Source organism: Meriones unguiculatus, chromosome 9, assembly GCF_030254825.1.
Source record: "Meriones unguiculatus strain TT.TT164.6M chromosome 9, Bangor_MerUng_6.1, whole genome shotgun sequence".
Lineage (NCBI taxonomy): Eukaryota > Metazoa > Chordata > Mammalia > Rodentia > Muridae > Meriones > Meriones unguiculatus.
Window position 1 is genome coordinate 91565765 of NC_083357.1, and position 17082 is coordinate 91582846.

A 17082-nucleotide genomic window follows, 5' to 3' on the forward strand; every position below is an offset into this window, starting at 1 on the left:
CAGAAGTCTGTCAATTTAAATAGAGTATTAGAAGATCAACTCTGGCGAAAGTACCTCGAGCAGACATTCTGAGACTACACAGAATTACTGAGAAATATTGTTCTATTGAATAACTAAAGAAATGTGTTTCTGTAAAATATCAGAAGGTACTGTGAGGGAAAAAACAGATGACAATGGATTATGAAGATACACTAGGTGAAATTGGTTCAGAGAAGATGGCTAAAGGCAACAGTATCATTATCTATATAATTTAACAGCAATGTCTTAGATCATTATTGAAACTTTTCTAGAGTGGTAACCTTATTTTTAAAATTATTATTATTATTATTTTACAATTTGTTCACTTTGTATCCCAGTTGTAGCCCTCTCACCAGTCTCCTCTCTGTCCTTCCCTCCTCCTCTTCTATCCATAGTCCACTGGTAGGGGAAGGCCTCCTATACTATTGTCTGTCCCTAGCCTATCAGGTACAATCAGACTAAATGGATCCTCCTCCTCTCTGTGCTGGGTAGATTGCCCCACCAGGGAGAAGGCAACTGATCAAGAAGCAAGCAACCGAATTCATGTCAGAGACTGTCTCTTCTTTCCTTACTAGGGAACCCACAAGGAGATTCAGCTGTCTAAGGGCTACATCTGAGCAGGGGGTCTATGTTCTCTCTATGCATGGTCTTTAGTTGATACATATCAGTCTCTTCAGTCTCCCCTGGGCCAAGCATTTTTGTCTTTGTTGGTCTCCTTGTGGAGCTCCTTTTCCCTCTGGGTCATTTTATATCCCGCTTCTTCCATAAGACGCCCTGTGCTCTGTCCGAAGTTTGGCTGTGAGTCTCTGCATCTGCTTCAACCCCATGCTGGATGGAGTCCTTCAGAGGACATCTGTGGTAGGCTCCCACTCTGTTCCCTCTTTTCGAATTCTTCCAGTAACTATCCTGTTTTCTCTCCTGAATGAGAATTAAGCATCCTTCTTTGGGTCTTCATTGCTATTTAGTTTCTTGAGGTCTGTACATTTTAACATGTTTATCTTATATAGATAATATCCACCTATAAGTGAGTATACACCATGTGTGTCTTTCTGCTTCTGGGTTACCTCACTCTGGATGATCTTCTGTAGTTCCATCTATTTGCCTGCAAATTTAATTATCTCCTTGTTTTTAATAGCTGAGTAGTATTCCATCGTGTAAGTGTACAATTTGTGTATCCATTCTTCAGTTGAGAGACATCTAGGTTATTTCCAGATGCTGTCTATTATGAATAAAACTGCTATGAAGATAGTTGAGCATATGTCTTTTGTTATATGGTGAAACATCTTTCGGATATATGCTCAGGAGTGATATGACTGGGATTTGAGGTATCTCTATTCCCAATTTTCCAATAAAGAGCCAGATTTATTTCCAAAATGGTTGTAAAAGTTTGCACTCCCATCAACAATGGAGGAGAGTTCCTTTTTCTCCAAATCCTCTCCAGCATGTGCTGTCACTTGAAATTTTGATCTTAGCCATTCTGATGGGTATGAGATGATGGCATCTCAGAGTTGTTTCAATTTGCATTTTCCTGATGACTAAGGACTTTGAGCATGTCTTTAAGTGTTTCTCTACCATTCATGATTCCTCTGCTGAGAAATCTCGGCTTAGGTCTGTACCCCATTTTTTAATTGGATTACTTTATTTGTTGCTTTGTAACTTCTTTAGTTCTTTATATATTCTGGATATTAGCCCTCTATCAGACATAGGATTGGTGAAGATCCTTTTCCAGTCTGTAGGCTGTCACTTCATTCTGAATACAGTATCCTTTGCTTTACAGAAGCTTTTCATTTTCTTGAGGTCCCATTTATTGCTTGTTGATCTTAGAGCCTGTGCTGTTGGTGTTCTCTTCAGGAAGTTGTCTCTTGTGCCAATGAGTTCAAGACTCTTTTTTTCTGTGTGAAAATAAGGGTTTATTTTTATTTTATAATCTCTAAAATATAAGAGAATGTTTTTAATCAAATTTAAAAAAACGATTTGTAAAGATGAATCTTGTTAACTATTTTTTTGATTTTTTATGAGTTATTTTTTTTACTTTTATTAATTACACTTTATTCACTTTGTATCCCCCCCATAAGCTCCTCCCTTCTCCCCTCCTATTTCCATCTTCCCTCTTCCTTCTTCACTCATGCCCCTCAAGACTCTTACCAATTTTTCTTCTAACCAATTTAGTGTGTCTGGTTTTATGTTGAGGTCTTTGATCCACTTGGACTTTAGTTTTGTGCAGGGTGATAAACATGGATCTACTTACATTTTTCTCCATGTAGACAACCAGTTAGATCAGCACCATTTGATGCTGTCTTTTTTTCCATGGTATGATTTTGGAATTTTAGTCAAAAAACAGATGTCTGTTGGTTTATTTACGGGTTTATTTCTGACTTCCATTCAGTTCCAACCATTCTGTTTCAATGCCTGTACCTTGCAGTTTTTATTACCCTTTCTCCATAGTACAGCTTGAGTTCAAGGGTGGAGGTACTTCCAGATGAACTTTTATTGAACAGGGTTGTTTAAGCAATTCCTGTTTTATTTATTTATTTTTTATTTTTTCCATATGATGTTGCAAATTGTTCTTTTAAAGTCTGTGAAGAATTGTCTTGGTATTTTGATGGGAAATGCATTGAATCTGTAAATTGCTTTTGGTAGGATGGATATTTTTACTATGTTAATTCTATCAATCTATGAGCATGGGAGATCTTTGCATCTTCTGATATCATCTTCAATTTCTTTATTCAGAAAAAAAAAATAGTAATGTTTTAATCTTTTTTTTTTGTACACTGGTGGCATAATACGACCTCAGAATCAAATCCTCTGTCCTTATATAAGCCAGAATTGCTATAACATGAACACAAAGCTTCCTACTATGTAGTGGTCAAGATAGACCACTTTTTAAATATATATTTTATTTATTTATTATGTATACAATGTTCTATCTGCATTTACACTTGCACACCAGAAGAAGACATAAGATCTTATTATAGATGGTTGTGACCCACCATGTGGTTGCTGGGAATTGAACTCAGGATCTCTGGAAGAGCAGGCAGTGCTCTTAAGCTCTGAGCCATCTCTCCAGCCCTTACTATGAAGTTTAAATAGAGATTGGTGTAGCTACTCTATTTTCAATCACTGTTTTCTACATTCATAAGATTCTTGATAGAATTGTAAAGCCAAATTTGTTGATAAATTGAATGAATTTGTGTGAACACACACACATTTGTAATAATTGTAAAGCACATAGTACATATGAGATTGTATGTTAACATCTCTTATCATAGATCATGTCTCTATTTTCCCTAGACAATGACAGCTCTGACAATTACCTTCTCTGACCTAGAGTTACACTCCTGCCTTCAATAGGTTCATAATCTCTTCTGTCTCAATGATATCTACTGTATGGCATGAAACTGTAATAACTGAGCATTGCTAACAGTGTGGCTATTGTTACCACTCTGTGCAACAATACAGTTGAGTTAGTCTTACCCAGTTTACTGAAAGATCCATCAAATGAATGATTATAAGCTTACCCTATGCCTTCGTACAGTAATATTGTCTGAAGGCCTGGAGGCAAGACCATTAAAATTTATCTAGTATGGATTCTAAAGGAAGCATTTCAGTGTCATTGAAAATTACATTTATTCTCTATATCTCACTGAAGTTTTCATATTTTCTTTAATGTTGGATCTAGTAAATAGATTCGCTCTGATAAAGATGACCCTATTTTGTCACAATAGTTTCAAAAAGAATTTTTAACACTAATGTTGAGGGCACTTCATTTTGTTATTTTGTAGAAATCAGATTGGCTGATAATTCTTACGCATGGCAAATGTTCTTTGTTGAATGTTAAAACATAGAACGCCTTTGTGCATCTCCTAAACCCACACCTCTCCATTTGTTCTGTTGTCCAAAATTCACAGTACAATACATACCTAAACCTCTACACATTGTTGTAACTTTTCTTCATTCCACTCTGTCAAAGTTACTATGTGGGCTTTGTCTCTGTTTTCCATGCGTTCGCATAAAATAACAGCTTTAATGAAAGAATACCCTGTGTCTTTTTTCAAAATATTGACTGCTTACTTAAATAGAATCACTATAATTTTATCATTTATTTGTATTTTAATTTTTCATGTGTGTAAGAGTATTGTGCTAAGACTTTCTAGGGAGGCATAAGGTGCATGTCTACTCATTCCAAATAAGGAGCTTTTGATAGTCACAAAGACAGAAATAAGCAAAGTTATTTGAGTTTAAAAACTCATTGGTGAACCAATAAGTTTTATTGCAGTTATTTACAGAAATATACATTTAAGTATACAACAAGGACATTTGCTCATCCATGTTTGCGGCAGTTTTATTTGTAGTGACCAGAGCCTGGAAACAAACCAGATGTCCCTCAGCTAAGGAATGGATGAAGAAATCGTCATGGATTTACACAAAGGAATACTACTCAGCAATTAGAAACAGAGAGATAATGAAATTTGTAGGCAAATGGTGGGAAACTAGAGGAGAACATCCTGAGTAGAATATCCCAGAAGCAGAAAAAGATATGCAGGTGAAGTCTCACTTAAAAGTGGATGTTGGACTTATAACATAGGATAAACATACTAAAATCTGGACACCTAGAGAAGCTAAGCAAGAAGGAGGAGCATGAGTAAGATGATCAATCCTCACTCAGAAAGGCAAGCAGGAAGGACATAGAAAAAGGGAGAAAACAAAGAACAGGACAGGAGTCTACCACAGAGGGCTTTTGAAAGACTCTAACCAGAAAGGTATCAAAGCAGATGCTGAGAGTCATAGCCAAACTTTGGGCAGAGTACAAGGAGTCTTATGAAAGATGGGGGTGATGGAAGAAACTGGAGGGGACAGGACCTCTACAAGGAGAGCACCAAAACCAAAAAATCTGGGCACAGTGGTCTTTTCTGAGAATGACATTTCAACCAAGGACTGTGCAAAGAGGTAACTTAGAACCCCTGTACAGATATAGGCCATGGCTTCTCAGTCTCTAAGTAAGTTCCCTAGTAATGGAAACAGGGGCTGTTTCTGACATGAACTCAGTGGCTGGCTCTTTGATCACCTCTTCCTGATTGGGGAGCAGCCTTACCAGGCAACAGAGAAGACTATGAAAGACAATCTTGCTGAGACCTAATAAGTTAGGGTCAGATGGAAGGGGAGGAGGTCCTCCACTATCAGTGAACTGGGGAAGGGGCATGGGAGGAGATGAAGGAAGGCAGGACTGAGAGGGGATGAGGGTGGGGCTACAGTGATAAATTGTAATGAATAAATTAAAAATAAATTTTTAATAAATAAATAAAATTTAAAAGAAATTTAGGTGAGAGTGTAAGACCTGGGGTCTCACAGCTCAGGAGTTAAATCGCGCCCTTCCCAGAAACTCCCCCAGACCAAGACTCGTTGCAAAAGCAAGAGGTTTATTAACCATTGTACAACGGGGTCACCCCTGCTGGTCAGCAAAGAGTGGCCCCGGGAGACAAAGGCCTTTAGGTCTTCAAAAGAAAAATTGTGGGAAATTTGCAGTTTTAGTTTTGGCAATTTAGGATTGGATGAGGAAGCTATAAAGTAAGATAATTGGCTAGTCTTAGGTGCTCAAGCTTGGCCAGTCCTGCCAAGTGTGGATACAGCTGCAATTTAAGGTGGGGGTGGTTAGCTCATCCTTAAAGATTAGGGCTGCGGGCTCTTGGCTGGAGGTCAAAAGCTACTCAGAAGAAGTCTAGGTTCATTGCTAAGAAACGCTATCTCAAGGACAAGGGTCTGGTCCTCCTTTTGCTGAGTGAAGGTCATTGCCTGCCTGCCCCTTTTTTTATATCTGTCCTCACAGATAGGGTCACATTCCTTCACTCTTGGGAAGGTACTAAGAGGCTTTAGCTTAACCTGGACCTAAAACTCAAAACTATAGGCTTTAGAAGACATATAGGTTACAAAGTAAGTCTAACCCTTTCAAGAGTTTACTTAGAAGAGCATAAATTATTCAGAAATCTCGGTATCACCAAAACCTATGCCAACAATGCTAATATATCACAAAATGTTCAAACATGGAGTACGTTGCACAGCCTACAGTCAGATCAACAGGTTGGAGAATGTACTTTCCAAGTCACTCAGTTAGTCTAAATCTCTTCCTGGAAGCTTGGCTGGTAGCAAAGGCTTCCTTACTTTGACTTTTCTGAGAGTCATTCTCTGCCTTCTTTTATTATTTATTCCTAAGTGGAAGAGGCCTACTAAATCTTGTCAGTTTCAGTTACTTCCTAAAACTTTTGTTTTCAATTTTTCTGTATTAAAAACCTTCCCTGATGGATGAAATCTTTTTTTTTTTTTCAATGCAGTTTATTCAGGAACCTTGAACAATCCTCGGACCCTGGGGAAAGCCAGCCCACAGCTTAAATAGCCTCTGGGTAGCCAACCCAGGCGTGCCACGTGGGCAATGCAGATAGGTCCACATATATGGAAGCAAGCCAGATCCTCGGCCTTAGCCAAATGTGGAATTGTTCATGACAGAGAGCACTCACCATCGGGAAGGTGGAAGGCAGAAACCAGCTCCATCTTTAAGGCATAGCATTCCGCAGCTCTCCACAGTTCCCCCTTTTTATTTTAGACGCATCAGGCAAGAGTAGAGGTCTGATCTCTGATATTAGAAATAAATTGGGACTTTGTACTGATGTTCATTTAGGTGTCATCCACCCAAAGAGCATCAGACCCGACCGATACCTTTTTCTCAGAGGCGGGACCTGGGGCATCAACGCGCATGCAATCAGACATGCTCTTCTCTGGGTCCAAAGCGGCTGACCCTGAGTGCAGTGCTTAGCCTCGCATCCTGAGCATATCATTTTAGCTTTTTATGGTATCCAACCATGCTTGGGGAGAATGTCCTGCTTCAATGGCTGTAAAGGCCTGAATGATCATGGCTGCATCACACTGTTGTGAGACTCTAATCTTGCATATATACCACAGGCAAACCAAGGAGACCAACACCAGAAGGCCTGCTAACGCTCCCATGCCCGCCCATTCCTTCAGATGATTCATGGCTGCAGCAATCCATGGTGATAATCCTGTGGCTAGTCCTGCATCCACTCTGGTAGAACTTACTGTGACAATGCCACTCTCAGCTGCTCCATCATAGTATCGAATTCTCCAGTCCAATTACCTAAAATATAGCTCGACAATTGTTTAGACAGATTTGCAGCACAGGAAAAATTCTCATGTTGTATGCTAGTGACACAAAGTCCAGCATACTTTCATTGACAGCCAGGTTGAGCGATTTGCCATAGGGTATCAATTTGCTCCTGCAAGAGGTCAATCCTCTGATTGAACACCATCAAGCTTCCTTTTAGTTGAGCATTAATTCCTTTATGTACAACTAAGGCATGAGCTACATTGGCTAAATGATTATTCAGGGTCTGAGCAGTCTGCCCAGTATGACTCATGGCTAATGCCCTGGTGGTAGCTCCAACAGCCGCCAATGAGATGGTAGTAACAATGGTGGCTGTAGTTCCAAGATCCCTTTTCTGTCTGAAGAGAGTCCTAGCGTGAGGGGCATCAATGGGCACAGGCACCCAGTGAGGCATGCGAGTAACCAGGGCATACCTAAATTTACTAGCATTCCAGCGTTGGGCAAAAAAGCAAGTATCATTACCACAACTACTTGGCTCTATCTGGCTAATAATGAATAAAAATGGGGGATATAGACAAACAGGTGTGGGCTTATAGGAAATATTATGAGAAGCCTTAACCCCTCGTTGGAACATCCTGCGTCAATTCTAGAACTAGCAGTGGTGGTGTCCGAGGTCTGAGTAGGTTCAGGAGACCATTGCCCCCAGGGGCGAGACGTGCTCCATGCCAATTGACTAACTCCATGTTTTCCTCCACTTTTGAAAGTCATTTAAGGTTCTTAAATTATTTTTTTTCCTTTTTTTAAAAATTTTTCATCAATTACACTTTATTCATTCTGCATACCCCCATAAGCCCCTCCCACCTCCCCTCCCAATCCCACCCTCCCTCCTCCCTCTGCTTGCATGCCACTCCCCAAGTCCACTAATAGGTGAGGTTCTCCTCTCCTTTCTGATCTTAGTCTGTCAGTTCACATCAAAAATGGCTGTATTGTCCTCTACTATGGCCTGGTAAGGCTGCTCCCCCCCAGAGGGAGGTGATCAAAGAGCAGGCCAATCAGATTATGTCAGAGGCAGTCCCTCTTCACATTACTATGTAACCCAATTGGACTCTGATCTGCCCTGGGCTACATCTGTGCAGGGGTTCTGGGTTATCTCCATGAATAGTCCTTGGTTGGAGTATGAGTCTCTGGGAAGTTCCCTGTGTTCAAATTTTCTTGTTCTGTTGCTCTCCTTGTGGAGACCCTGTCCTCTCCAGCTCTTACTATTTCCCAGTTCTTACCTAAAATTCCGTTCACCTGCCCAACAGTTGCCCATCCGGCTCAGCATCTGCTTTGATAGTCTGTAGGGCAGAGGCTTTCAGAGGCCCTCTGTGGTAGGTTCCTAGGTTGTTTCCTGTTTTCTTCTTCTTCTGATGTCCATCCTCTTTGCCTTTCCGGATGGGGATTGGACATTTTAGTTAGGGTCCTCTCTCTTGCTTAGTTTCTTTAGATGCACAGGTTTCAGTGGGTTTGTCCTATGTTGTATGTCTATATGAGTGAGTATATACCATGTGTGTCTTTTTGCTTCTGGGACAACTCACTCAGGATGATCCTTTCCAGGTCCCACCATTTACCTGCAAATTTCATGATTTCCTTATTTTTCATTGCCGAGTAATATTCCATTGTGTAGATGTACCACAATTTCTGCATCCATTCTTCAGTTGAGGGGCATCTGGGTTGTTTCCAGCTTCTGGCTATTACAAATAAAGCTGCTACAAACATAGTTGAACAAATGTCCTTTTTGTGTACTTGAGCCTCTTTTGGATATATGCCCTGGAGTGGTATGGCTGGATCTTGAGGAAGCGCTATTCCTAGTTGTCTGAGAAAGCGCCAGATTGATTTCCAGAGTGGTTGTACAAGTTTACATTCCCACCAGCAGTGGAGAAGGGTTCCCCTTTCTCCACAACCTCTCCAGCATGTGTTGTCACTTGAGTTTTTGATCTTGGCCATTCTCATGGGTGTAAGGTGAAATCTCAGGGTTGTTTTGATTTGCATTTCCCTAATGGCTAGTGAGGTTGAGCATTTCTTTAAGTGCTTCTCTGCCATTCGGTATTCCTCTACAGAGAATTCTCTGTTTAGCTCTGGATGAGATGTTTTAATCTTGTTGAAAACTGCTGCACATGAGGGGTAGAGTGTTTGCTAATGTGTATACTGAGTGTGATTGGCATACATCTTTCTCCGTTGACATTCACCTTATTGTGTCAGGTAATATCTGCCACTGACTTTGGAATTTGCTTATGCAGGTAGACAGTGGTTCAGTGGGTTCCAAGATAACTCACATCTCTTTATCTGCCATACAGAAATTACAGCCCCATGGTGATACATACTTGATGTTTTTAAGTGTTTGCTAGGAATCCAATTCAATTGTTCATGCAATCAAGAAATGCACTTTACCAATTGACCCATCACATTCACCTCACTTCATCTTTCATGCCAACTGTATTTAGGCATTGACTGAAGAACTTGGATGAGATAACAATTTCAAATATTGTTAGTAACAAAACAATTAAGAATTAGCTTTAAAGCTGGATGTGTTGACATATGCCTCTTATCACAGCACTGTGGAGGCAGAGGCTTGTGGATCTCTGTGAGTTTGAGGCTATCCTAGTCTCCAAAGAGGTTCCAGGATAGCCAAAACTACACAGAAAAAGCCTCTCTCAAAACAAAAATAAATAAATAAATAAAACAAAAATAAGAAAAAAAAAAGCTTTCAGATGAATATCTATCTAGAATGTAAAAAAATAAAAATAAAAATAAACCAAAACCAACCAAACAAACAAAAAACAGAATCACATGTAGCAAGTGTTGTCACTTGCATCTTGGCCATTCTGATGGGTGTAAGGTGAAATCTCAGAGTCATTTTGATTTGCATTTCCCTAATGGCTAATGACATTGATCGTTTCTTTAAGAGTTTCTCTGTCATTCTATAATCCTCTACAGAGAATTCTCTGTTTAACTCTGTTCCCCATTTTTTAATTGGATTAGTTGGTTTGTTGCTTTTCAGCTTTTTTAGTTCTTTATGTATACTGAGTATTAGCCCTTTGTCAGATATAGTGTTGTGCAGATTCTTTATCAACCTGTAGGCAGTCGTTTTGTTTTGATGAAGGTGTCCTTCATTTTACAGAAGCTTTTCAGTTTCATGAGGTCCCATTTATTGATTGTTGCTCTTAGAGCCTCTGCTGTTGGTGTTCTGTTCAGGAAGTAGTATCCTGTACCTGTGAGTTCTAGGTTCTTCCCCACTTTTTCTTCTAACCTATGTAATAGTTTTATGTTGAGGTCTTTGATCCACTTGGACTTTAGTTTTGTGCAGGGTGATAAGTATGGATCTGTTTGCATTTTTCTACATGTAGACATCCAGTTAGAACAGCACCATTTGTTGAAGATGGTATCTTTTTACCATTGTATGGTTTTGGCATCTTTGTCGAAGATTCGGTGTCTGTAAGTGTGTGAGTTTATTTCTTGGTCTTCTGTTCAATTCCATTGATCCACCATTCTGTTTCTATGCCAATATCATACAGTTTTTATTACTGTTGCTCTATAGTACAGCTTAAGATCAGGGATGGAGAAACGTCCAGAAGGTCTTTTATTGTAGAGGATTGTTTTAGCAATTCTGGGTTTCTTGTTATTCCATATGAAGTTGAGAATTTTTCTTTCCAGGTCTGTAAAGAACATACTGGAGAGGTTGTGGAGAAAGGGGAACCCTCCTCCACTGCTGGTGGGAATGTAAAGCTGTACAACCACTCTGAAAATTAATCTGGTGCTTTCTCAGACAACTAGAAATGGTGCTTCCTCGAGATCCAGCCATACCACTCCTAGGCATATATGCAAAAGAGGCTCAAGTACACAATAAGGACATTTGCTCCACCATGTTTGTAGGAGCCTTGTTTGTAATAGCCAGAAGCTGGAAAAAGCCAAGATGCCCCTCAACTAAAGAATGGGTGCAGAAATTGTGTTAAATCTATGCAATGAAATATTACTCAGCAATGAAAAATAAGAAAATTGTCAAATTTGCAGGTGGGACCTGGAGAGAATCATCCTGAATGAGCTGTCCCAGAAGCAGAAACACACATACGGTATATACTCACTCATATAGACATATAATATATAGGATAAACCTACTAAAATCATTACATCTAAAGAAACTAATCAAGAGAGAGGACCCTGACTAAAATGCTCAATCCCCATCCTGAAAGGCAAAGAGGATGGACCTCAGAAGAAGAAGAAAACAGGAAACAATCTAGGAACCTGCCACAGAGGGTCCTTGAAAACTCTGCCCTGCAGACTATCCAAGCAGACACTGAGACTTATGGCCAACTTTTGGGCAGAGTGCATGGAATCTTTTGTAAGAAGTGGGAAATAGTAAGATCTGTAGAAGACAGGAGTTCCACAAGGAGAGCAACAGAACCAGAAAATTTGAACACAGGGATCTTTCCAGAGACTCATACTCCAACCAAGTACCATGCATGGAGTTAACCTAGAACCCCTGCACAGATGTAGCCCATGGCAGTTTAGTGTCCAAGTAGTTTCCATAGTAATGGGAAGAGGGGCTGCCTCTGACATAAACTGATTGGCCTGCTCTTTGATCACTTCCCCTTGAGGGGGGAGCAGCCTTACCAGGCCACAGAGGAAGACAATGCAGCCACTCCTGATGAGATCTAATAGACTAAGATCAGAAGGAAGGGGAGGGGGACCTCCCCTATCAGTGGACTTAGTGAGGAGCATGCATGAAGAAGGGAGGGGGAAGGTGGGATTAGGAGGGGAGATGGGAGGTGTTTATGGGGGATACAAAGCGAATAAAGTGTAATTAATAATAAAATTAAAATTAAAAAAAAACTCCCTTTAGGGCTCCTTCTCTCCTTTTCACATGAAATGTACTCACCAATTCGTAACTGAAAATTTAGTTTTCAGTCATATTCTCTTTAATTGAAGTCTTGGTTAAAAGACAAAATGGAAAATTTCAAACTTGTAGTTAATAAAAATGATATTTTTACTATTATTTGGAATGACTAGATTAACAATTATTAGTACAACTTAAGTTCAAGGCAAAAACCATTGAGAATTTGAGCAATGTTTATACCATTCTGGCATTTTCCCCTCAAAAATATGAAAGTAGCCACCACCATTTTGAGATAAATGATCTGGCTCATTTCTTTTTATATATATATTAATTACATGTTATTTACTTTGTATCCCAGCTGTAGCCTCCTCCCTTATTCTCTCCCAATCCCACCTTCCCTCCCTCATCTCCTCCCTGCCCCTCCATAAGTCCACTGATAGGGGAGGTCCTCCTCCTCTTCCATCTGACCCTAGCTTATCAGGTATCCTCAGAACTGGCTGCAATGTCCTCCTCTCTGGATCATTTCTAATGAATATAAGACATAATGGCAGATGATCCTCATTCCAAATTTTAAAAAAAAAACTTTTTGTTTATTTATTTATTTATTTATTTATTGGTCAGTAGAATTAGGCCAACAATTGTTTCATGTTCTTGGGTAGTTTAGTGGCCTGCTTATGTTTGAAGCAAAACTGTTGTTGCCATAAAGGATTTTCTCAATGGCCTTTCTTGCATGATAGTTTGTTGATTAAAACATTATTTTTTACTATTGCATATATCTTTTAGTAAAGCTGTGGTTAATCCTAAACAGCTGTATAATCAAATCACCACACAAAGACTGAGATATATTTAATTAAACTAGATCACAATGCTGGGCAATAGTTACTCCATCCTAAACCTCCAAACCTGCATAGTTTCTACCATTTAGATTTCCCACATTGTATTTGCTTTTAGTGATATATTAGGTCTGGTTTATTTTCTCATGTTGTTCTAAGACCTCTACTCCAGTCTCTCATCTTCCAGCTTCTCCCTTTCTCTTCTCCTCTGCCTCCCACTCCTTCCTGTCCTCTGGTTGCTCCCCTCAGCCTCCTACTTCTTTCACTCCATTGTTCAACATTGTGGCTGGTTGTTTTATTTGGCATGTTTACACAAAGTTGAAACAGGTGATGCTTAGAATAAGTATCACAATGCAATGTCGAAATTGAAACCTGAGAGTGCTGGAGAGAAATCAGCATTTGAATGAACAAGGGTAAGGTGTATACATTTCAAAAGAACATTATAGCAACAATAGTTTGTCCTTATAAGGCAACATGAGATTATTCTATTATAAGGGAGTCTGATATGTGTGTGTGTGTGTGTGTGTGTGTGTGTGTGTGTGTGTGTAATTAGGCTATTCTAGAAATTCTTTTTTTCTTTATTATTTTTTATTAGTTACATTTTATTAACTCTGTATCCCAGCTGTATACCACTACCTCATTCCCTCCCAAACCCTCCCTTCCTCCCTCATCTCCTCCTACCCCTTTCCAAGTTCACTGATTGGGGAGGACCTCCTCCCCTTTCATGTGACCCTGTTTTATCAGGTGTCTTCAGGATTGGCTGCAAAGTCCTCCTCTGTGGCCTAGCAGGAATACTCCTCCCTTGGGGGGAGAGGTGGGGAGGTCAAAGAGCCTGCCATTGAGTTCCTGTCAGAGATAGTCCCTGTTCCCCTTACTATGGGAAACCAATTAGTTACTGAGCCACCACAGGCTTCATCCGAGCAGAGGTTCTAGGTTATATCCATACATGGTCCTTGGTGGAGTGTCAGTCTCAGAAAAGACCCCTGTGCCCAGATATATTTGGTCCTTGTGGAGCTCCTATCCTTTCCGCATCATACAAACTCCCCCTTCTTTCATATGGTTCCCTGAACTCTGTTGAAGGTTTGGTTATTAGTGGTAGTATCTACTTTGATACACTGCTAGGTAGAGTCTTTCAGGGGCCCTCTGCGGTAGGCTCTTGTCCTGTTACTTGTTTTCTCCTACATCCAATGCCCATCCCATATGTCTTTCTAAGTGAGGATTGATCATCTTACCCAAGGTCTTCTTTCTTGTTTATCTTCTTTAGGTGTATAGATTTCATTATGTTTATCATATCTTGTAGGTCTATATAAGTGAGTATATACCATGTTTGTCTTTCTCCTTCTGGGATACCTCACTCAGAATGATCTTTTCTAGATCCCACTATTTGCCTGAAAATTTCATGATTTCTTTGTTTTTCATTGCTGAGTAGTATTCCATTGTGTAAAAGTACCACAATTTCTGTATCCATTCCTCCGTTGAGGGACATCTGGGTTGTTTCCAGGTTCTGGCTATTACAAATAAAGCTGCTACAGACATGGTTGAACAAATGTCCTTGTTTTGTACTTGAGCAAATTTTGGGTGTATGCCTAAGAGTGGTATAGCTGGATCTTGAGTTAGCACTATTCCTAATTGTCTGAGAAAGTGCCAGATTGACTTCCAAAGTGGTTGTACCAGTTTACATTCCCACCAGCAATGGAGGGACACTATATTCTTATCAAAGGAAAAATCCACCATGAGGACATCACAATAGATTTTCTACCAAAATAGAAATTATTTTTAATTGACAAGCGACTAATATTATAATTGGTGCTTTCAAACATGGTGCCTTGCTATATCTGTACATTGTTGAGATGACAATGAGGAAGTTATGCATTTTTACTGTTTTAGATATTGCATCTCAAAACATAGCTGTAGGTAAATAAAGCGCCAATAAATTACTTACATATTTGTACACAGAACAGTGATGAATACAAGAATATTTTGAGGGTGTGTTGGACCAAAAGGATCATTATATCCCCCTATGTAGAAATTATATTATATGGTTAAATGGTTATGTGAATTCTTCTTTTAATTAAATTTTTATTTTTTTATATTAATTACAGTTTATTCACTTTGTATCCCAGCTCTAGCCTCCTCCCTCCTCCCTTCCCAATCCCACCCTCCCTCTTTCATCTTCTCCTATGCCCCTCTCCAAGTCCACAGATAGGGGAGGTCCTCCTCCCCTTCCATCTGAAGCTAGCTTATCAGGTCTCATCTGAACTGGCTGCATTCTCTTCCTTTGTGACTTAGCAAGGCTGCTCCCTCATCCAGGGGAGGTGCTTAAAGACTAGCCATTGAGTTCATGTCAGAGACAGCCCCAGTTCTGATTACTAGGGAACCCACTTAGATACTGAGGTTGCAAACAGCAGGGGTTCTAGTTTATATCCATGAATGGCCCTTTGTTGGAGTATCAATCTAAGAAAAGAACTCTATGCCTAGATACTTTGGTTCTGTTGCTCTTCATGTGGAGCTCCTGACCTATCCATGTTTATCGCCTTGCACAAAACTAAAGTCCAAGTGGATCAAAGATTTCAACAGAAAACCAGACACACTAAATTGGTTAGAAGAAAAAGTGGGGAAGAGCCTAGAACTTATTGGTACAGAAGACAACTTCCTGAACAGAAAACCAGCAGCACAGGCTCTAAGAGCAACAATCAATAAATGGGACCTCATGAAACTGAAAAGCTTCTGTAAAGCAAAGGACACCGTCATCATGACAAAACGACAACCTACACACTGGGAAAGATGTGAATTCTTGAAAAAAAATTAGCTAAGAAATATTAATCTTTCCATGAATTGTGAAAGGATAATTGAAATTGACATACATGGACATTGTTAAGTCTCCTGCATTAGAAACTTATATTGTGTTCAAATCTTCTGTTCCTGTTGCTCTCCTTGTGGGGTTTCTGTCCTCTCTATAACCTACTATTTCCCACTTCTTACATAAGATTCCATGCACTCTGCCCAACAGTTGGCCATAAAGTCTCAGCGTCTGCTTTGATAGTCTGCAGGGCAGAGCCTTTCAGAGGCCCTCTGTGGCAGGTTCCTAGGTTGTTTCCTGCTTTCTTCTTCTTCTGATGTCCATCCTCTTTGCCTTTCGGGATGGGGATTGAGCATTTTAGTCGGGGTCCTCTCTCTTGAACACAGGGGTCTTCCCAGAGACCCATACTCCAAGCAAGTACCAGGAATGGAGATAACCTAGAACCCCTGCGCAGATGTAATCCATGGCAGTTTAGTGTCTAAGTGGATTACATAGTAACTTAGGGAAGAGGGACTGCCTCTGACACAATCTGATTGGCCTGCTCTTTGATCACCTCCCCCTGAGGGGAGAGCAGTCTTACCAGGCCACAGAAAATGACAATGTAGCCACTCCTGATGTGATCTGGTAGACTAGGATCAGAAGGAAGGAGAGGAGGACTCCCCTATCAGTGGACTTGGGGAGGGGCATGCATGAAGAAGGGGGAGGGAGGATGGGATCGGGAGGGGAGGAGGGAGGGACTTATGGGGGGATACAAAGTGAATAAAGTGTAAAAAAAATTAAAAAATGAAAAACTAGATATATATGTATCAAACTAAAATAATATTCTGATAAATGTAATATGTGCATCAAATATAAATAAATAAATTTTAAGCAAAAAAAAAAAAGAAAAAGAAACCTACCTTGTAGAATAAAAGTCATTCTAATAGGAAATGACAAGTTGGGATTCTCAAAATCATCTTTCTTCACTATCCATAAAGATATTATGATTTTAAAAATATGCAAATAGTCCAGGAACTTATTAGGGATTGGCGATACTTTTAAGACTCAAAATTAAAATAAATTAATAAAATAAAAGAGTGGTCCCAGTCAGAACTTTATTTACTGTATTACTGGTTTGCAGAAACTAAAAGCGTTTAGTGAACTATAGTTAACTAATGCCACATAAAGGAAGAGGGAGTTAAGTGGTCATATTGAATAGGTACCTTATCAAACTTGATCATGTAGCTTCTGATTCATTTTATGTGAGCACTGATTTTAAACATTTATCTTATTTTCTTCACTGATTAGAAAAAGAATTGTTTGGAAGCAACATTTAGATGGAGTAAAAAATGTGCATATACAATATGTATTTTTGGCTGTATTGAGGCTCATCGCAAAGTTCAGTGGCTCTTAATTATATGCTTTTCCACAAAAACTACACCCCAATGTGTACTACATCGGCAGCTAG